Below are 23,422 nucleotides of genomic sequence, written 5' to 3'. Positions count from 1 at the left end.
TGGAGTGTATGGTTGTGAGCCTCCATGTGGATGCTAGAACCTGACCCTGTATCCTCTGCAAGAGCTCTTAGTGTTGAGTCAGCTCTCCAGCCCCGCTAGTGGCTTTTATTTTCCTGGAGAAAAAAGTATTTTTGAGACCCACACATGTTCCATTTAAATAGAAATATCTAGACACCCAACAGAATCACTCCTTTCCCACATTATAACAAACACTTTTTGAATACATGCCTGACACATACACACTCACATACATGTGCACACATGTCCTTATGTCTGCGTGCTTCAGTGGGAGGGTTCCATGTGTGTGCATGTGAATGACAGAGTCAACTTCGGGTGTCAGTCTTCAGGAATCACCCACCTGACTTTCTGCGACTCGGTCCTCCCTGGAAACCAGGCCCCCAAAGATTAGGCTCTGCTGGCTGGCTAGCAAGTCCCAGGGATCTCTCTGTCTCTGCGTTCCTCCCCTGGGAATACAAGGGCACACCACTAGATCTGGCCTTTATGTAGATTCTGGGCGTCAAACTCATGCTTGCACAGTAAGTACGCTGCCAGCTGAGCCATCTCCTCAGACTCAATCTCTGCTTGTTCCCAGTGTATTTCCAGCCTAGAGTGCTTTAGCCCTTCAGCTTTAAGTCAGCATTGTATGCATCACAAAGTCCAGAGCCTTCTCCAGGGTCTGTAGAGAATCTAGTGCGTGGGATGGAGAATTTTTTGCTAATGCCTAGAACATAGGAGGGTCCTCACAAATGGTGAGAGCTCAGAGATGCTGCTAAGCATCCTAGGCTTGCTATTGTCCCCCACAACCCAGCACTGCCTGGTCCCCAGTGCCATTGTACCAAGGCTGAGAGATCCTGTGGGTTCTGTTTCTGCTGAGGCATGGTGGCCAATGTAGCCTGCTTCTCATCTATCACAACGCCAGTTTGCAGTCCTTGGCTTGTACCTGGGCTTCAGCTGGCTTCACAGGCTGCCATACCACTTGGAGGTTTTGTTCTTTCTCTGAGAGATGCTGCAGCCCCCAGGTTAGTATCACCAGAATTCTGAGAGATGCTGCAGCCCCCAGGTTATCACCAGAATTCCGAGTCAGGAAGCACTGCATCTCTCTAGTAGGAAAGTTCCATCTTTCCCCTCTCATAAGGACGCATCTATAGCTTTTAATGGAGTTTGGGAGTCAAGGAGATACAACATCAGGACCTGCAAGGAGGCCCTGGCCATCTACTGTTCACAGACTAGCTTGTCTACCTGCAGGTGCCACCCACACCCTTCATTTCTAGATATCCCTAGCTTAGGATGCCTTGATCTCTGGTTCCCCAACAAGTTTAACTTCATATTTATCTCAGGAACTGAATAACCCCAGAAAAGCCTTTGCTGAACCAAAGTGACTCCAGTCTCAACATTGCAAAGTTTTTCACAGAAACTTCAGAATCTGGTTTTTTATGGAGTGTATCCTAGACCAAAATTTCAGGCTGGGGATGGGAGGAGTGGTGTTTGGAGTGATGGCTCAGGGGTTAAGAGCACTTACTACTCTTGCAGAAGATAAGGTTGGGGTCCCGCACCTCCATGGCCATTTACAGCCACCTATAACTCCAGTTCCAGGCACGCGTGCACACACACACACACGCACACACACACACACACACGAAAACACACGAAAACACACCCACAAACAAAACAAAGTAAGTTTTCTGAAAGACTTCACTCCTGGGACTCTCTCACACAAGCCTTCGAGAGCTTGCCTGGAAATTCTGACAGAAGAGTGCAGCTGTCGTGAATCCTTGACTCAACACCTGACCTCCTCTATCTGGGGAAGGCCATCCTCTTTGATTGAACACACAGCTTCTGAGAGCCAAACTCAGAATGGCGAGGAAGGGGACACCAGTCTACCCAGGCTGATCAGTTAAATCAGCCCTAGTGACCAATGGGTGACAGATGTCACAGCCAGGTCGTCTTCACATCCAGCAAACAAGTCTTTGGAATCAGAGAGAGTGGAGATTGTGGAGTCAGAACCTCCTCTTTTCATAGGCAGCATGCATGTGTATTAAGACACCAGAAGCCAGGTATGAAAAACCATGCACGCAGCAGAGCAGCTCCGACCCATCGCCTTCAGGGCTCTGTTCTGATACTTCCACGTGCAACTAAGAACTCAAACTGCCACGTGTGTGTGAGCTTTAAAAAGCACCCACTGAATGTCTCAAGATCAAGTTCTCTGTTTGGCATCTTGAAGCTGAAACCAATGTATCCTGTTAGGCTGAGTCAGGGCTCAGAGCCCACGCTACCTCTACCATACCAAAGTTACTGCTGGTAGAATTTTTTCCTTGAAGTTGTAGATTGGAGGCTCTTATCTGGCTGCCAGCTCTTGGGGGACACTCCCCAGCCCTTGCCACAAGGTACCCACCTCAGAAGCAGAAAATCTTTGCATCAGTTTTCTCTCCTTCTCCTTGTCAGGAAACTCTTTACTTTTTAAAAATAGAATATTTTTGATAATTTTATACAATGCATTTGTCATATTTGTCTCCTACTCCTCCCCCTAATTCCTCCCAGATCTATGCTCATATCCTCCTTCCTTCAAGTTTTTCCTTCTTTCTTTTTTGTAGCCCACCAAGTTCAATCTGTGCTACCCACATACTCACGGGAGTAGGGGACTGGAACATGATCTACCTGCCAGGGAGTAAACTAGCTATCTCTGCCCTAGACGCTGGATAGAGGCCAAGGAGTCAGGAAAGACAACATGAAGGGGAGATCTGAGCGTATGCACTGGAGAACTGCAAGCAGATATGATTGCAAGTGGCTATGATTTGGTAGCTAGGGATGTTCTAAGATATGAGCCAAGTGCCATGAGAACACAGGAAACACTGCATGAAAATGGAATGTGGGTGCTTCCTCTGTGTGGAGCACATCCTCCCTGGTAGACAGGAAGCTCTAATATGGGGTTAGAAAGATGGGTTACATTTCGTAGAGCATGAATCTTGGTGGGGATCTGTGATGAGTTATTCATTGATCTGAAAGTGTAAAAAAAGAAGAAAAACACCCAAATGGACAGAACTAAGATACAGTGAGGCAGGGAGGGAAGGAGAAAGAAGGGAGGGCTATCTTTTCATTTTGTGTTTCATCCAGTCCAAGTATGCATAATGATTACAAATAGTTTAATAGTATAATTTTATTAAAGACAGAAAATGTATATTGTATTTTATTAATTCATTTTTACTAGTATTAGGAATTAAACTGGATCTTGGGCATGCTAGTCAAGGTTTCTGCGAATGAGCTATACTCCAGCCCCTCAAAAGACCCTATTCCCCTCAAGTTTTAACAAGTGATGTTTGCATCTTGATTATGTCATCCTGTGGGCAGCCGGGCATCTATAGCAATATGCAAACTGATTTTCCTACTTGTTAGTAAATATCCAGTTGAAATCCACGGAACATGCTCACACGTTTTTGAAAATAGTCAACAGCTGTATGCTTATTATTCCTCTTGTCCAAATATTAACACCATTAGAAGAGCTATGTAAAGCTCATGTTTATATTACATCATCTGTGGAATCTAAAATATAACCTGGGCACTGCGAAGTGAAGGTCTCATGTTCTCATCTTTGCCAAGACTACAAGATGCTAGGAGATCACTAAAAGCAAGTTTCCAAACACGAGCCTCAGACACATTTCTGAAATCCTGGGAAGTTGACCAGAGGCGATTTTTTTTTTCTGTATAACTTCTTGAATAAATAATTTAAAAAGAACTTATTTTGAAATTAGTTGTAAGGAAGGTGGGCAGGGAACAGCAAAGGTTATCCTGCGTGATGAGTGATTCATTTCCAAACTAAGTTTTACTGTGAGATACCGACCCTACCCTATGGGGGTTGCCGCTTCTTTGAAGTGTCTGACTCACTTGTGGGTGAATCTGTACTACAAAGATCAATGACAGTGTGTTTCTGGGTGCACGGCTTCCTGCACAGGGTCCTTACATACCTTCATGGCATAGGACTCAAGGGGAAGCCTGCTTCTCCCGGAAAGCAGATTTCCCTGTGAAAGGCATGGCAGTTGGTTTCCTAGTGGGCTTCTAAAGGCTCATTCCTTTCCTTCTTTAGACGGCCACAGCTTGCAGCACTGGTAAACTTCATAAGTGAAGCTTCCTGACTAGAAGTTGGTGATCTTAATGGTACAGCTTTTTCTTAAGTCCTGGTTTTCTCTGAAGCAAACATTTAAAGATCCCTTGAGGAGTTTCTCCCACAACACTAGGATCCAACATCACAGTTTCCCTTTTCTAGTCAATACCTATGCTTCTAAGTTTTAGCTGATAGTATCAGCTAGAAATATGAATGCGTGTTAGAGAATGGATGAGTGTTGCCTGTTAGCAGCTAAGTGTACAGGCTCCAAACTCCAACACACACCTCCATTCAGCCCGTCACTAGCAACTTCTTGATCAATTTACTGTCATCTCTCTGTGCCTAGTTCATTTGTGAGATCAAGAAGGGGGGGGAGGGAGAGGGAGAAAGGAAGAGAGGGAGGAAGACAGACAGGAAAGAAGGTTGGTCGGCAGTCAGCCAGTAAAGAGGATTGGTCAATAGGGGAAGTGCTTGTTGTGCAAACATTAGGACCTGAATTCAATCCTTAAAACACATGTAAAGATCCAGGTGTGGTAGTGTGAGTGTCCATTTCCACAGCTGGGAGGCAGAGTCAGGTAGATCCCTGGGGTTTGCTCACCAGCCAGCCTTGATCCAGACCAGTGAGAGACCCTGCCTTAGTAAAAACAAGATGGATATCCTCTGGGCTATGACACCTGAGGTTGACCTCTGACCTCTATAAACATGCATACACACACACACACACACACACACACACACACACTGAATTTCTATTTATGAAGACTGGGTTCCCATCACTTTTAGATGGGCAGAAAGTTTTAGTAAATCTTCTAGCACCTCCAACTACCAGCTTTTGATATAGCTTCTTGGCATTTGCACAAATTGTGTAAGGTGTGTGTTGGAATACTTTTTCTTGTTTTCTAACTTCATTTCTCCAAAAATATGACAGCTTACATCTTTGCATTACAGGGAGTTGGGTGCCTGGTTGTATAGATGCGATTGAAAACCATCTGTTCTATGAGATGGTGAAGGAAGGGTTTATTCTCGCAAGGGTGAAAGACCAGCGAGTCTTCTCAGTTGTAGGAATGGTTCTCTCTCTTTTCAGCAGCAGGGGAAGTGTGTGACCCTTCACCTACAATCCAGGATGTACCATATCTAAGAAGCTATCCTTGTCTATTAATAAGCGTAAATTCTACCTAGAAAAGAGACTTCGTATATTCCAACACAGTTCTTTGTCCAGTGTGGCCCAGAGAAGGACAGAGTCTGGTCAAGAGTTTTGTTTCCTCTGACCAAAGCCTCTTCCCTGAGGACTAGTTCTCACAGTACCAGAAGGTGCTATGCAAACTTCCCAGGGAAAAGAGTAGTCAACAGCCCTGCCAGGCTGTGATGTGCACAACCCACAACAATGGCCAGCATGCCGAGATATCCCCAAAGGTGCAGCACGGCCTTCTTTCTCAGTGGTAACCACAGCTCTCTAATGGGACTTGAGGCTTGCTCATTAGGAGGAAAATCATGCCAGATGCTGTAAACCTAGCCAGCTACCCATGCCAGGTACTGGTGAGGTCATGGAACCTAGAGGAGAGCCTACTATAGCCACTTTGCTGAATTAGCATGATTTTTAACTGTCTTCTAAACATTCATCCTTATACCCACAGATAAACGTCGCCCTCACCCCTCATCAGAGAAGCTTCCTTCTCCAGCAGCTGGAGACCATTAAGGAAATTATCAAAATGCATAGAACAACTGATTGTGGAGTGCCAGACTCCTAGGGACACATCCACAACACAATCCTGTCACTTAAGACTCAGGGACCATCATGGTAGAAGAGGGTGGACTTTAAGAGCTAGCAGGCCTGGACATCTGCAAGGATACAGGTCTTCGATGTATGATAGGGAGCTATACCCATGAAATCTCAACAATAGGTTGCTGAAACGAGACCTGCACAATAATGCCAGTGTGGACAGAACTGTCGTGGGGCCCTGGCCCTAGATGAAGAGCTGTAGGAGACCAGCTACTGTCAGGGAGAAGCCTTCCCCAAGGTTGAGCCTTCTAATTGCTTATCCAATCCCTCGGGTCAGCCCTAAAAACATATCCATCCATGCCACTTTAAATAGACTCAGATGGTTGTATTTATATATGTACACACACACACACACATGAATGCATGTGACAGTAATTAAAGAAGGGAGCATGAATTTGAGAGGGAACAGGGTGGAGGTATGTCAAGAGCTGGAGGAAGGAGAGGGAAGAGGGCGAATGCAAATACAGTACTCATAAATGAAATTATCAAAAAATAATAACTGAAAATACACGTACAATTTAAAAAGGCAAGTTTGAAAACTGGAGAGGAGATTCTTCCCAGTAGGTTCTCACCCTGACCTGAGTGTGATCAAAGTTCTTGCCCTGGGCATCCACATTGGCTTTGAAGCTGTAGTTTCCTTGAGGTTGAAACTTAGAGGCAAGAAAGAAAACTAGAGTCCATCATAACTGGGGGGGGGGGGGGGGCAGAGAGAGCTGGAGAAGATGCCTCAGCAGAGCAGAACACTGCTTTTTCAGAAGAGCCATGTTTGGTTCCCAGCATTCCCATGGCAGCTCACAACTGTCTGTAGCTCTAGTTCCAGAGGATTTGGCACTCTCTTTAGCCCCCATAGATACTAGGCACATATGTGGTGCAAAGACAAACATGTAGGCAAAACACTCATATACATAAAAATAAATAAACCTTAATTTAAAGAAAAGAAACAAAAGAAATAAAGGGAACATATTGGACAGCAATCACTAAATTTCCCTTTGTTCAGGTTGTGGAGAATTGCATCAGCATCCTAGTTCACCTCATTCCCAAAGGGGAAGCACCAGGGACAGTACCGCAGGGTAGACCAGAAGGACATGGACCAGGATAGACCTTCAAAGGCCCTGCTCCCCCACAGTAAGTTTCAGCACCTGGCACGTGACATTTAACTTTACCTCCTTTGAAAGGGCACCCAGAGGCCATTGCCTCCCAGTTCCCAAGCTGTTCTCAGGACTTGAGCTCATCTGAGAACAAATGACAAGCCACACACACTTTACTCACCTCCACCCACACAAGGAAACCTGGTTGAATCTGGGCTGCAGGCCACAGCACCTTACTTCAACATTGCTGTGAAAGTACTCATGCCTGGAACTCCCCCCAAATGATAGCACAGTAAAAATCTGTGCTAAGCATAGTGCCCACCGTCAATCACTGTGCCAGACCCTGGCTTTTAGCTAGATATGAATATTTCATCCTTATACAAATGCCATGATAGAGCTAGCAAGATGGCTCAAAGGGTTAGGGTACTGGGTGCTTTTGCAGAGGGCTATGGTTCAAGACTTGAACTCACCTGCAACCACATGATGGCTCACAACCATCTGCAACTCTACTTCCAGGGGCTCAGACACCCTTTCCTGGCTTCCACAAGCACTGCACACTTTTGGCACACAAACATGCATGCAGGCAAAACAATCACACAAATAAAGTAAAACTAAGTAAAAAGATCTAACAAGAAAGACACCCTATAAGGTAGACACATGGAGGATTAGCTTGCCTCAGATTACAGCACTGCTGCCCAGAGAAATCAGGAAGCCTGACTCCTAACCCATGCTCTTAAATGTATTCCTCAAGCTTTATGTGTGTGTGGGTGTGTGCACATGTGTCCCTGCGTGTGTGTGCATGTGCCTGTGTGTGTATGTGTGCACGTGTGTCCCTGTGTGTGTGTGCCTGTGTACATGTGTGTGTATCCAAGATGAATATAAATGAGTTCCTGAGGACAGATGCCGGAGGTGTGACACAGGCAAAAAGAAGGAGAAGGAGAAAAGAGACATCCTGAGAGCCTGGGACAGCTCTTAATGGCCTCACCTTTCATGCAGAGTCTACAGGGGCCCTTTGAGAGCGGCGACAACAGGAGGCTGCTGGCAGGGCATATAGCAATTTCTCACTCTGTCCCAGTGACAGTTTGAGGAGACCAATTCAATAAAACATCATTTGCCAATTACTGCGGTTTCCTAGGAATCTCTTCGGGAAGGTGTGAATTGCAGTAAGAAGCCCTAACCCCAGTCCCCAAAGCTCTCTCTCTCCAGCCCTGTTCTGAGTGGATGCAGAAAGCAGCAGGCAAGGGTGTTGGGAAAGGGGGGCAGCAAAGGATTAAAACACAGTACCGTCCCCCAGACCCAGCAAGGACAGGTCCACCACACCGTCATTTATGTGTGTGTACAGCACAGCAGTTATGCACACAAACAACAATGTAGAGTATATAAACGTGAACAAAGTCCGCCACCCCATGCATCTCTAGTCCTTCATAGGTAACAACGGAAGGCATCTTGTCACTAAGACACAAGCTTTTCTTCAGGTGTCTTACTAAGGATTTAAAATATCTACCCTAATGTCAGCTTGTACATTTAGAAGGCTGTTCTTTTATACAGCTGGATGATCTCTCTCTCTCTTGTTCTTCCTAAAAAGAGCTTCTCACTCCAGCAAAGTCCACGTGGGTGGAAATATAATGGAAAGGGTTTTGTCTCAGCTAACAGCCTGCTAACACGGTTGAAGAACTTTGACACCGCTCAAGAACATGTGATTAGGAGAAAGGAAGACTGAAGCCCCGCCCCCGCCACACCGGCTCACGGTTTGGCCCCATCGTGCGTCTCCCCTCACTTCTCACCTTTACTGCATATCTTTAAGCACTGATTGATTAAGATGATAATGGACTTTTCAACATGAAACATGAGCTCCAAAGGCCCTCAGCTAAATCAGCACTCTCATTTTGGATGAGCAGTCTTTACTCGTTATAAAGAGATCCAAGGCAAAAGTCATTTTTTAAAACATGTGGCCTTGTAAATACGGACAAAGGCCTGTTTGGCTTCCACTGTACAGTACTAGGAATTCCTCGGCGATCCCACTGAAGTTCTTCTGTGTGTTCATCACTCGGCTCTCTCCTTGATTAGAAATGAAACAAGAAAGCAAGAGTGGAGGGCTGGGAAGATGGCTCAGCCAGCAAAGTGCTTGCCTGAGCTTGATTCTGCCAAACAAAATTTTCAGAAAAAGGCTGGGTGCTATGGTTTGTACCTGTGACTGTAGTGCTGGGGAGGTTGAGACAGATAGACAGATGCCTGGGGCTTTCTGTCCAGACAGTCTAGCTGAATTAGTGAACTCAGGTTCAGGGAGAGACTCTGCCTCAAAACATAGGGTGGGGAACAACTGAGGAAGATGTCTACCATTGACCTCTAGACTCCAAACAACTCTGAGAGAGCGTGCATGCACACAGGCACACATGCACACAGGCACACACACACTCACACATGCACACACACATGCACACAGGCACACACACACTCACACATGCACACAGGCACACACACATATACACAGGCACACATGCACGCATGCACACACACAGGCACACAGGCACACACACATACACACAGGCATGCATGCACACAGGCACACACATGCACACAGGCACACACAAACAGGTGAGAGAAAGGGAGAGTGCCCCCTTTGTTTGCACAATAAGCTTAGTATACAGTGAAATGGAAAGCACTCAACACACAGCGGACAAAGAAATGACGGAGGGGTTAAAGAGGAGGTGCTCCGACCCTACCCCTATGAGCTACGTGTTTGCCCTCTAGCCCAAGGCAGTACTCTGTTGATTCCTCAGTGTCTTCCACAGCAGTCAGACCAGTACTGGTGAGCGAGCGCTGTTGGGTGCATGGAGTCATTCAAGTGCTCCGTACACGAGGGAAGCTGTCTCTCAGGAATGGTTCTCTGTTTCCCACATGGCCAGCGCCATGGAGTACATGTTGTTTCTCATGGCTCTGCTCAGTTTCAGGTTCCTTGTCTGTGAAAATGTGGTCATTCTTATTAAATGGTGTAATACAAACAGTGGCTATTAATTTTTCTTTTGAGATGGGATCTTCCTTTGTAGCTTGGGCTAGCCAGGGCTCATTATGTAGGTTAGGCTGTCCTCCGATTTGCAGGATCCTCCTTCCTCCGCCTCTTGAGTATTGGGATTACAGGAAGGAAACCAGATGTAAGGCTGCTCACCTGTGTGGAGGCCCCAACTGTAAGCCTGTTTCCATGTTGACCAAAGGTCAGAGAGTTGGAACTTAGAGTCCTTCAAGGTGGTCGTGTTTCTACCTACAGACAAGGGTCCCACCTAGATTTAGAGCAGAGAGTTCTGCTCCCTCAAGGTTGTTGTCAACAGGTGAGGCTAATGGTCAGACTTATACTCCAAGAATAGAGAAGTAGATCTGTTCCTACCTCAGATCAAACAAAAGTCTATCAATTCCACTAAGTTTCCTTAAGGCGATCACTTTGGATTCCACCCAGGGAGTGGTTTGCCTACAGAATGTTTTGGTCTAGGGTGTGAGTGTGACTTGTTTTGTTCTAGCAACAGAATGTTTAACTGTGGCAGTAGCTGGCGACCTTCAACTGGTCTGTTCATTTCCTTGTGTGTTAATGCAGTCTAAATCCCCATGCCTCTTCCCTGGCAAGAGGTATTTTTGTCCAGGCTGGTCCTGGACACACCTTTCAGCTCAGAACATAGAAGGCAGAAGTAGGAGGATCAGGGATTCAATACCATCTTAGGCTACGATAAGAGTTTAAGGCCTGCCTGTGCAACATGACTCTCTCTCCCCCCCTCTGTGTGTGTGTGTGTGTGTGTGTCTGTCTGTCTGTCTGTCTGTCTGTCTAAGGAGGAGGATGAGGAGGAAGAGGAGCAACAAAATCCAAAAGGAAAAATAAAGAAAACAGAAAGGAGAATAAAGACAACTCTGTCATTCCAGAGACAAGAATGAGAGGAAAATCACAGCAAATAAGAAAAAAATTAAAAAAAGAAAAGAAAAGAATGGAAGACATACATAATCACAGTAAGAACCTGAAAACAAGAAAATGAAAAAAAAATGCGGCAGGGTGATGTGGGATTCCCCTCTGTTTGCTGTGAATACCAGTGGTTAAAAAAGAAACTATCTAGGCCTGTGACAGGGCAAAAGAGCAGAGCTAGGTGGGACAAACTAAACTGAATGCTGGGAGAAAGAAGGCGGAGTCAGTATGAAGCCATGTAGCCCCATCAGAAACAGAACCAGGATAGAACTTTACCCGGTAAGCCATAGCCATGGGGTGATACACAGCTTAATAGAAATGGGTTAAATTTAGATGTAAGAGTTAGCCAACAAGAAGCTAGAGCTAATGAGCCAAGCAGTGATTTAATTAATACAGTTTCTGTGTGGTTATTTCAGGGCTGGGCTGCTAGATGAACAAGTGACCTCTTACAACAGGGATGTGGGGAGGGGGAGGACTTTCAGGTTAGGTTTCAAACAAAAAGAACACAAACGCCTTCTAAAGAGAAGCACTTTAACACAGACCTGAAGAGGCTGGAGCAGTGAGGGTTAGGAGCAGAGGGTAAAGAGACAGTAAAGCAGAGGAAAAAATCCAAATTGTCTATGAATCTGAAAATACATCCAACCTCTAACAGGGTTAAGAGGAAGTAACAATGAGATTCAGGTTTCCATCTCTAGCAAGATGGACAGGAAGTGTTGGGGGCAGCCAGGGATGTAGGGGGTAGGGAAGTGGGTTATGCCAACAATACCAATTTGCTGAATTCTCCAAGGAATCCAGGGTAGGGCTGCTCCGGGGATAGCTGAGTTTACATGACGTTTTTAGATTTTTCTGCAGCACAATCATTGAGAGGCAAATGGTATGCAGGGGATGAAAGCTATCACTAAGTCAAGTCAGCATCCTGCCAGGCATGGTGTTCACATCTGTGATTCCACACTCAGAGTACAGGAAGGAGAATTAGGAGTTCAAGAGCCTGGCCTACACACATGAGAGCCTGTCTCAGGAAACAAAACGAGCAAAAGGAGGGCTCCAGACCCGGCTTTGATTCTTAGACTACTCCATTCCTTCAGCTGCTTTACCACTCTCCTTACATGAATGACAGTTCATGCAAAACACATTGTACACTATTCAAAATCATCCTGATCTGTAACATTACCATTTTCATAATAATACACATACTGACATGATCCTATAGAAGCACAGGAAAAAAAACCCACGTATATAAAATTCGACAAAATCTGGTCACTGTTGCTTGAGTGCTTCCACTCTGCCTTGAAACAATTAAAATCCACTGTAAATTTAAGAGAAGTGCTTCAGCGTCTTTGGCTCCAAATACATGGCCACCTTGTTTTCTTTATGGAAATGCAAGATGGTCCCACGCTCACCCACAGCTGTGCCTGTCTGAAAGGTTCACAGTCACTGGGCAGCGCCCACTCAGGAGGAGTCAGAGGAAGGGCTTTTAGCAGCTACGTCCCAGGCCCAGGCCACAGGCCTCAGCGAGGCTTGTCAACCCTGAAGTGGGAAGCGGGGATGCAGGATTCGGGCCACACCATCCTCAGTCTGCCTTTTACTGTCACAGCTACTATTGTCTGTGAGGGTGACATCTGAACAGCCTTCTGTCACTGGGGAGGGAAGGGCTCCGCAATGCAGAAATGACAGATTTCTCAGAGGGGATGACGCTTTCTCCTCCTGTAAGATCCTGAGCATTATCTTCAAAAGTCAGGCCCTCCAAAGACAAACTCCAGGGCTGGAGAGATGGCTCAGTGGTTAGGAACACACATCGTTCTTGCAGAGAATCCGAGTACAGTTCCCAGCACCCATACAGGCAACCTACAATCACCTGTACTCCTGCTCTATGGGATGTGACTTCTCCTGATGGCCTCTGTGGACACTTGTGTTCCCAGGGATACACCCACACACAGTCTCTCTCACACAGTTTTAAAAAAACAATAAAATAAACCCAAAGACAATTCCCATGACATCTGTTTACATCGGCACTCCATATGTTGAATGGAAACTTTCACTTCCATTCAGGAACAGACCTTAGCTCATGAGCAATGTTAATAAGTGAGACAGTAGGCAAGATGGCTTTTCTCTTTTGAGAAGAAAAGGCCAGATGACCCTGCTCCCTGCCTTCCACAAAGCATCCTGTACCTGGAAGAATCAGCTATACCTGGAAGAATTGACTGCACCCAGAAGAATCAACTGTACCTGGAAGAATCGACTGTACCTGGAAGAATCGACTGTACCTGGAAGAATCGACTGTACCTGGAAGAATCGACTGTACCTGGAAGAATGGACTGTACCTGGAAGAATGGACTGTACCTGGAAGAATCGACTGTACCTGGAAGAATCGACTGTACCTGGAAGAATCGACTGTACCTAAACAAATTTGACAGTGTGAGGAGTGCTTAGTACTTACTTCCAAGTGTCGGACAGAACTGGCAGTTAGCTCCAAGTAGAAAAGACATCCACCTAGAACGCTCTGGAATCAACCCAGAGTCCTAAAGCGCTACCCAAATGAGCAAGAATGACCCTCTCTTGTGGATCAAGCTCAAGTTTACATTCTCGTCCTGATAAAGTGTGTGATTTCTAATTTGATTCTTAAATTGTGATAATGGCACTTTTTATTTTAAAAGGTTCTGTTTTACGCATGCATATGCTTTCATTTGCCTTATAATATTAAAAATATGTACATGAATATTCATAGGCTATTTATTCAGTATTACAAAATGTTAAAACAAGGTAAACCTATTTTAGCTAATTAGTGGGTGAGTAAACAAATGATAACTTATTCATATAATAGAATGCTGCCCAGTAATAAAAATAATGATTCAGGACTAGTGAGATGGCCCGACAGGTGAAGGACCTGCTGCAAAGCCTGAAGACCTGAGTTCAAGCCACACAATAGAAGGAGAGAACTGACTCTGACAGACTGCCCTTTGACCTCCACACATACGCCATAACAATCCCTTGACAACACACATGCAAAATAAATAAAAAGCAAATAAAATAAGATTTTTAAGTGAATCATTGACACATGCAATTATATAGCTATACTCAAAGTAATTACACTGAATAAAAATTACATTCCATATCAGTCCATGGATACGACATCCTTGAGGGGCAAGGATGTAGAAAAATAAGTCAGACTTCTAGGGCTGGGAGCTTGAAGAATCATTGACATGTGGTAAGAAGAACATTTTAAAGTATTATCTTCTATATATTGATGATGACTATATGTGTCAAATGACAAAAATTATTTAAAAGTGGATTTTACTCTAAGTAAAATAAAACTTCACAAAAAATCTGATTTTACTTAAATAGAAACTGCAACGGAATGAGAATGCAAGGGCGCTCCCGCAGATCACCCGCAGCTGGAACCCACTCACCCGCAGCTGGAACCCACTCACCCACAGCTGGAACCCACTCACCTGCAGCTGGAACCCCACAGCCATGGTAGCCAACGGCAGATCACCCGCAGCTGGAACCCACTCACCCGCAGCTGGAACCCACTCACCCACAGCTGGAACCCACTCACCCGCAGCTGCCCCCCCCCACAGCCATGGTAGCCAACGGCAGACCACCCGCAGCTGGAACCCACTCACCCGCAGCTGGAACCCACTCACCCGCAGCTGGAACCCACTCACCCGCAGCTGGAACCCACTCACCCGCAGATGGAACCCACTCACCCGCAGCTGGAACCCCACAGCCATGGTAGCCAACGGCAGATCACCCGCAGCTGGAACCCACTCACCTGCAGCTGGAACCCCACAGACATGGTAGCCAATGGCAGATCACCCGCAGCTGGAACCCCACAGCCATGGTAGCCAACGGCAGATCACCTGCAGATGGAACCCACTCACCCGCAGCTGGAACCCACACGGCCATGGTAACGAAGGGGACAAGCCACCTCAGTGTTTCACCATCTTGCTCCCCTATGATGATGGTATCACTGACAGATCATAATTGAATGAATGACTTAGCATGAGCAAACTGTCAATAATGGGGACAGAATAAGAAGCTAAGACTTTGAATCTGGTCCTGGCAGATGAATGTCAGTGATAAAGAGCTGGATGGGACAGACCAATGGCATCGAATTTTTAATGAGTTGACCCTTCTGAACCTCATTTTATCAGCTCGTAGACTGGTGTGTTGTGGAAGCTGATTTCACAGGGTTACCCTAGTTTAAAAAAAAAACAACTTCAGTTTGTATTGGTGGAACATTTGTGTCATAGTTGGCTTCTTGGGCTGCAGGAAATCCCTTTTGGCAAGAGCTCAAAGTTCATATTAGGTCAGAATGTTTAGTGTTATATTCTCTGGAGAATTTCAGATTTGGGGTGTCTTTATGATGTAAAAAACACTCTTCAAGTTTCTAGGGAAAGTTTCAAAGTTCTAAATATCATATATTTCTTTATCTCATCAATCTCCAAAACATCTGTTTCAAGTTAAGAAAACAGTGGGCATACATGAACATTCACCATGTGTGGAAAACCAGCAGAATGCTGGTGATCCTTTGCTGTTTTAAAGCCTGTCGACTTGTTGACAGACAGCTCGGTTGATTCTATTACTTGACTGCTGAGATAGGATTGCAATGAACATTGATGCAGCCTTTGAATATATATATACCTAGAAGTGGTATAGCTGGGTCATATGATACATAGGGTAGTTCTAATTTTTGGCTAAATACACACACACACACACACACACACACACACACACACACACACACACACCCCAGAATTTTACTCACCCATAAAGTAGAAAATTTATGCAACTAGAAATCATCAAATTAAGTGAAATAAATCATATAGAGAAAGGCCAATACTGTATTTTTTCATCCACTTGGGATTCATAGAAATCTTTACAGAGACAGAAAGCATATGTATGACATATGTCACGTACCATATGTGTATCCACACACATATGAATGAAAGCAGAAGTTAGACCAGGGTAGGGAAAGAGAGGAGACAAGGTAGCAGGGAAATGGGAGAAGAACTAAAAGGAGAAGATGGTAAGAATCTCCAGGTGCGTGAGATACTTAAAGGAGTGTGCAGGAAACGGACGCTGTGTACAGTGAATCCACACTAATAAAAATATAAAACACTAATAAAAATAGAAAACCCACTTAAAGGAAAGCCTGCAGGAGGAAGGACAGGCAATGGAGGCTTCACTGTGCTTCCAAACCTCCAGGAAGGGAGGCCCTGCCCACGGGAGGGGCTGTGAGAGGGCAGCTCTGTCCCCTAAAGCCATGTGTTTTCAAACATCCTCATTAAGGTTACCTTCTGCAAGGACCTTGGCCATCACATTTATATCAAATACCAGGAAGCTGTCTTTGGGTCTTGAAAAGTGTCTGAGTCAGTTATGAGTCACGGGCTCTGTGCTCGAGGAAGAGTTTCCTTGGTGCTGAAAGATGTCTGTGTCACTTAGGAAACGGAGAAGGATGGCGCCCTGCCAGCACGTGGGCTGTGGAGCATCTGAGCCGCTCAAAGTTCACGTTGGCTGTTTGCATTAATCACCATAATTTGACTAACAAGCCCGAAGTGACAGCTTAGCATCAGCCTGGCATGAGGGCCACACACCAGACAAAGGAAAACAAACAGGGAGATCTTTGAGACAGAAACCCCCCACTTGCTTCCCCTACAGTTGAGAATGTTCAGAATGTCATTAAAAGCACCAAGAACGTGAGCAGAAGGAGACAAGGAAGGGGAAGCCCTGGTACAAGGAAGGCAAGCCCAGGGTCAGATCTCCTGTCCACGTGTGCAGTCCTTGCTACAGATCTTAGCAGCCTGACCTTGACCATGGCTGTGGCTCTCTACCCGATGCAATCACACCATGACCCATGCTACCTTGGTAGTCCTTTGCCAGGTAATACTGTTCAGGGACCCCAGCAGGCAATCTGTGATTACAAATATTCAGACTTTTGTCATTTTCTTTTTCAAATTACTTAATCCTTCAAAGTCAAGACCTGGTAATAAAGAAAAAATTCACAATCTCATAGAAACAAGAATAGAAGAATAGACTTTTTTTTTTTTTTTGGGCAAGGAAACTGAAGGTAAAAGCTACATCCTTCCTGCTTGCCCCTTTCCCACTTTCAAAGACAAAGAAAATTGACTTTATAAAAAACGGATTATTATTATTATTTTAGAACTTAAGTCAAAGATAGGTGACGTAGTTCAATCTCTAGAGCGCTTGCCTAGCATGCAGTAGACCCCAAGTCCCGTCCACAGCAATGCATAAGCTGAACATGATGGTGTGTTGGGGACTGCGGACCCCCAGATCCTGAATTTCCTGTACACAACTTGTTTTCCTGCAGCTGCTCTGAGCAAACAGAGACCCTGACGTTTCTGGTGGCTGCTTGCAGCTGAAGTATCCCGAGAGCAAGGGTGTGGCCATTGGTCAGGGAAGGCACTATATAAGCTACCCTGGAATACAGTAAAGTTGGCATTCTTGGGGGATTCAAGGATGACCCATGTCTCTGTCTCTGTGTGTATGTCAATCTCCAGGCCCTTGCCCAGCTTGCAAACCATCCTGTAGTGTAGGCTGTATGCTATAGGGGTAGTACCGCAGTACACGGAGTAGCGTGAACCTTACCATAGTGTGTAGAGCAGGCATGCTACAGTGGTGCATGCATCTAAGTCCCAGCACTCAGGAAGAGGAAGCAAGAGGAACAGAATTTCCAAAGTCATCAGGTTCATAGTGAGTCTGAGGCCAACCTAGGCTACATGAGATTCCCATCTCAACAAAGAAGCTAAGAGTAACAAAATCTCAAATCAAACAATCAAATGGCTAAATTCCCATGTATAGCACTTAACTTTTCATAGTTTTTCAACTCCAACATGACCCATTCAATTTTCCAGAAATAAATTTTCTAGTCAAGTACAATGTCTAATGTTGCAAGGCTTGCTTTCTGCTCCATCATTTATGTAATCTTTAAATCTGAACTTTAGACAATAGTCATAAGACAACAAAATGTCCTGGATGTTAGTAAGCTAGAAATGAACCCACACTTCTCTCTCAAGCTGTAGCTGGACTTCTCGATCATCAATAAAGCCTGAGATTACAAAGTGCTATTCGTAGGGCTGGAATGAGGGCTTAGCGGTTAAAGAGAGCTTGCTGCCCTTCTAGAGACCTCAAGTTCATTCTCCAGACCCTCATGAAAAGGTTCCTAATTGCTTGTAATTCCAGCTTGAGGGTATTCAATGCCTTCTCTGGCCTCTGTGACAAACTGCACACATGTGCACATACAGATACACATGGGCAAACAAGTTAAAAATTTTACAAGAAAAAGTGATATTCATAACAATAAGTCTGCCTATTCTAACTTCTGATTTCTGAAAACCAAGCAACGCAAGGCCAGTTTTCTTTGAAAGTAGTTGTCTTTCCCATATGAATGTATGGGTTCATAGCATTTGGGAGAGAACAAAGAAGACTCTGGGTCAGAGAAGGGGCCACCTTATTTTACAGACACACTTTTAAATTCAGCCCCAACTGCCCTAGCTGAGCCAGAGGAGTGGCTGGAGAGGGATCCTACTGAGTTTAGCTAACTGCCCAAGAGCTGTAGGCGGTAGCTACCTACAATTAACTCCTGGAAACCACTTCATATAGTGCAAACACATGTATCTTCCTGGTCGCTTTCCATCACTCTCCAAATACAAACATGCATGGCTTCATGCCTCCCACATGTCTGTTCCTGAGGGTCGATGTGGCAGCTGGTAAGTTATAGAGCTCCATCTACATGCCTTCCCGTCTCCATAGAGGAGAGCAGTCACCCCTAAGGTCAGGAATGTGGCAAGGGTATTCCTCTCTCCATGGTCTCCACTAGCGCTTAATATTTTAGCCGAAGCAATAAAGTAAGAGAACTAGGAAAGGGAGGAGCAAAGTGATCCCTATTGCCAAGGTGTGATCCTTTACTTGAGAGACCCTGAATACGCCACCAGAAAACTATCAGAAGTGATCAGTTCTTCCAGCTGAGTAACAGGATACAAAATGAACATGGGGAAGTCAGCAGCCTTTTTATATACCAATAATGAATATTCTGAGAAATAAATCAGGAAAAATAAACCCCTTCACCATAGTCTCCAAAACAAAACAAAATGAAACAAACAAACACACAAGAGAAAATAAACCTAACCAATGAGGTGAGGGATCTCTATAATGAAAAGCCTAGAACACTGAAGAATGACATGAAGTAAGACACTGAAGATAGAAAGACCCTTTCTGTGCTCATGGATTGGAAGGATTAGTTTTGGGAAAATGGTTATATTACCAAAAGTACAGATTCAACCCAATTCCCAATGAAAATTCCATTGACGTTCTTCAGAGAACTAGAAAAACACCCTTAAAACTTATATGTAAACCCCTCACAGGTGTGCCTAGTAGTTTGGGTTTTTAGTTAATTCAAGATGTAGTCCAGTTGACAACAAAGAACGGCCATTGTGATGCATTTTTATTATAAGCATCCTTAGCCAGAAAAGAAATACAAATCAAAGCTACACAGAGGTTCCGCCCCACCCCAGGCAGAATGGCTACTGTTAAGAAAATCATACAAGTTGATTAGGACACAGGGAAAGGCACTCTTGTGTACCATTGTAGGAAACACTTGTCACTATCAGCACAGTGGTTCCTAAAAACTAAACTAAAAATATAGCCACCGACAGCCCGGGCCACACCCTTGGGATACACCTGAAGGAAACAGGTCAGTAAAGATACTCTCACACCTGTGTTTGTGTTTGCAGCAGCCCTGGCCACTGCAGAGAAGCTGCTGTGACTTCGTCTAGGTGCCCATCAGCGATGAGTGAGGAAGGCAATTGTGGTCCTAAACTCACAGCAGAGTGTGTTCAGGTTTAAAGAGAAGACATCAGCGCTGTTCACAGAAAAACGGATAGTTTGGAAATCATCCTGCTAAGAAAAATAAACCAGACTCCAAGACCAAAGTGCAGGGGTGGAGAGAGGCCTCAGACCATCTGGGAAGAGGATGGGGGCAAATATAAAGTGAGACGAGAGACAACCGGAGCAGGGAGACGGAAGGGACCAAAGTACATTAGAGACAGGATGACGTATGGAAGCTTGAATCAGAACGGCCCCATGGGATCATATGTATTTGAATGCTTGGTCCCCAGTTGGAGCTTTTTGGGAAGGTTTAGGAGGTGTGGCCTCATTGGTGACACTGGGGGAGGGACTGAGGTTTCAAAAGACTTCATGCCATTGGCGATATGACTCTCTCTCTCTCTCTCTCTCTCTCTCTCTCTCTCTCTCTCTGCCTCCTACTTTTTGTTAAGGATGTGCGCTCTCAGCTGCTGTCCAGCTACCTGTTACCACATCTTTGCTCAACCATCACAGACTCCAACCCTCTGAAACCATAGCCAGACTAAACTCTGTTTTTATAATTTATCTTAGTCATGAAATTTTGTCACAGAAACAGAAAAAAATAACTAAGGCCATATTTATGACATATGCCATTATATCTGACACAAAAATTTGTAATAAAATCCCTAATTTTGTACAGTCAATATATGCCAATATAAAAGGAAAACCAGAAAGAAGACTGCAGCTGTCGCTCTAGGATTTGGCTCACGGTCACTCCACACAGTCTATGAAACGATGGAACTGCTGATGCTAAGGTCTTTTGAGGTGCTAGGATTTGTATAGCTAATAAATGTCTCCGCACACTCATTATTGGTAGATGGTGGAGGGACTGGTAGATGTTTATCTCAAGGATGTTTTCCCATACAAAATCAGAAGGTGAGCCCTGCAGCACAGGGACCCTTGCTTTCTGTAGACGAAACCCCACTTGTCCTCTGGCACATTCTTTCAGCTGCCTTGAAGAATACATTGCTTGATTTGATAACACAAACAGTCCTGCAAGAAGTCGTCACACACATACCACAGAGCACATGATGGCTAAAATTAATGCTAGCTTATCATGTTAGCTGTTAAATTCCAATTTTCTATCCATGGTTGATTCCAAACTGTGTTACCCAAATGCAAGTCTAGAAAAGAGATGCCGCTTGCTTTGACTGGTGCTGTCCTAGGGCAAGCGTGACATTTGTGATCTGAGTGATTAGTGTTTGCGCTGTTCCTCTGTCTAACTCTCCACCTCTGTCTCTCTTCCTTCCTCCACCCTACCCCTCCCTCCTCTCCCTGTCCCTCTGATTTAATGAATGCTAATACATCCTGCCCTACAAGAATTTGCAAGCTGTACTGAGAAATAATGCAGCGTTAGTTTTGTAATTTAGTGTACAGAGCACATTTGTGCACAAGCTTTGTAAACTGGGCCTGTGGTCAAAAGGGGCAATTAGCACTTTGTTAGTATGCAATGATGTACTAATCTGCACCGTCCCCCAAAGCAATTGTCTGTTCCATTTTGCTCTCACTTGTGATACCCCCCCCCATTGTATACGGCACTCTTCAAAGAATAACACACTGCCTGCATGGTGCCATAAATTGGGTTTGTGTTGATGAAGACATATCAATTAGAAAATTATTTGTTGGGGGTAGGGGCTGCGAACATGAGTTTGGCCCTTCCAGTCCTCTCTATCCATCCTCTCCCTCACATTTCAGAAGGTTGTCTCTTCCCCTTTGGAGGACTGTGGGGGAGTGTTTAGTTGGAAAATGAGACCCCAAACAAGACCAATTAAACCCAGAAGCACCTTCAGTTTCCTTAACCTATAAGGGTAGGTGTCACACTTACCTCCTTGCTGAGGCAGACCTGATTTGGATTTAAACAAGTAATCTTGTTCCTTGATTTAAATAGAACATGGGAACCAGGTAGAAAGGGTGTGCATTCTTTGAATTTGCTAAGTTCTTAGGAGTGAGGCACATGACTGATATGTTAGCCATAAGAATATCAATGATGGAGGCTGGCGTTGGCTCAGTAAGAGGGCCTATTACACAGGTGTGATGTCCTGAGTTCAGATCCCCAGTGGTCATGAAAATCCTGAGCATGGCCACATGCTCCTATAACCCCACCACTGTCGGGATATGTGACCTTAGCTTTCCCCTTTGCACACATATAATGTACATTGATCACAACCCCCTTTCCTCCTCCCTCCCTGCCTGCTGAGCCCATTCTTCCTACCCACTCCCACCTTCATGTCTTTCCTCACCCTTGTGGCCTGGTGCATTCAGCGAGGGTTGCCTGTGTGCGGATGGGTGAGGGGTTGTTTCTCTGAGTATGACTTAGCAGTGGCCACACCAATCAGGAATGGGACTACCTTCCCCAGCAACCATTAACTATCTAGAGCTTCTTGGAGAGGGGTGAAGCCTTATGGGCCCCTCCACCACCCATGATATGGAAGGTGTTGACGGTCCCAGTCCTAACAGCATAATCTTTCAATTGTGTATTTAATCAGTGATCATTGTTTAAAGTTTAATGTGCTCCAAATGCTAAGAAAACAAAATGGTTCCCTTGATAAAAGAAATGAAAAATAAAATTGGGGCAAATGTCATTTTGATTATATTTTATCCACTAAGTAATGTCCAAACTCAAAAGTGACAAAGACACCTGAGGGCCTGCTCTGGTCTCTGCAGGAGTGCACAGGCACACTTACATGCTTGTGTGCATGCACCACCCATGTAACATACATATGTGTTCACATGTTCCTCATGGTTAGTCCTATTTCAAAAGTGAGGGGGATAAAGATATTCTGATGTGGACCTGGGAGATGACTCAGGTGGTCATATGAACATGAGGATGCTCAGCTACTCTGTGAACAAAAAAATGTGATAATACAAACTCGTAAAACAAAAGCTGGAGATTCAAGATTTGGCATTTAAAAAGGTATCGGGCTGAACAGGCATCTGCCATCCTTCAATATATGTTTGTGCAGTAAGACTAAATATTCAACTTTTGCCCAAAATGCACACACCATCCACATCCTCTATCATTCCCTCTCATTGTTTTCAGGATTCTATGATTTCATTGCAGTCCTCAACCTCTGCATTCTTTCTTCCTTACTCCTGCTCTTCTTCTGTGAATTCATCAGTCATAGAATGGACCTGTGTTGCTCTTTCCCTGGAGTCTCTCCCTGTCTCTCTCTGGTGCTCTCTCCCTGTCCTGTTGCTCTCCCTATAGTTCTCTTCCTAATCTAAGCTTTACTGTTCTTTTCAGCTTTAGAGACTGGGCTGAGTGTCTAGAGCTTAGTGTCTCTCATTGCTCAACAGCAGCAGCAACAACAGCAGCAGCAACAACAACAGCAATAGCAGCAGCAGCAGCAACAACAGCATCAACAAGATGCTTAGGCTGAAGAGATGGCTCAGTGGTTAAGAGCACACACCACTCTTGCATAGGACCAGAGTTTAGTTCCTAGTAACTAAATCTGGTAGGTCACAACCACTGTAACTCAAGGGGATCTGACATCCCCCACACCCTTTCGGCCTTGATGGACACATGCACCAATGTGTACACCTCCCCCCCCCAGCATTCAATTTTCTTTTTTTAAATTTTATTTTATTATTATTTTTTATTTATTTATTAAAGATTTCTACATCCTCCCCTC

Source organism: Microtus ochrogaster, chromosome 5 (assembly GCF_000317375.1).
Source record: "Microtus ochrogaster isolate Prairie Vole_2 chromosome 5, MicOch1.0, whole genome shotgun sequence".
Classification (NCBI taxonomy): domain Eukaryota; kingdom Metazoa; phylum Chordata; class Mammalia; order Rodentia; family Cricetidae; genus Microtus; species Microtus ochrogaster.
The sequence above is the reverse complement of the archived record's forward strand: the minus strand, read 5'-3'. Positions refer to the sequence as shown.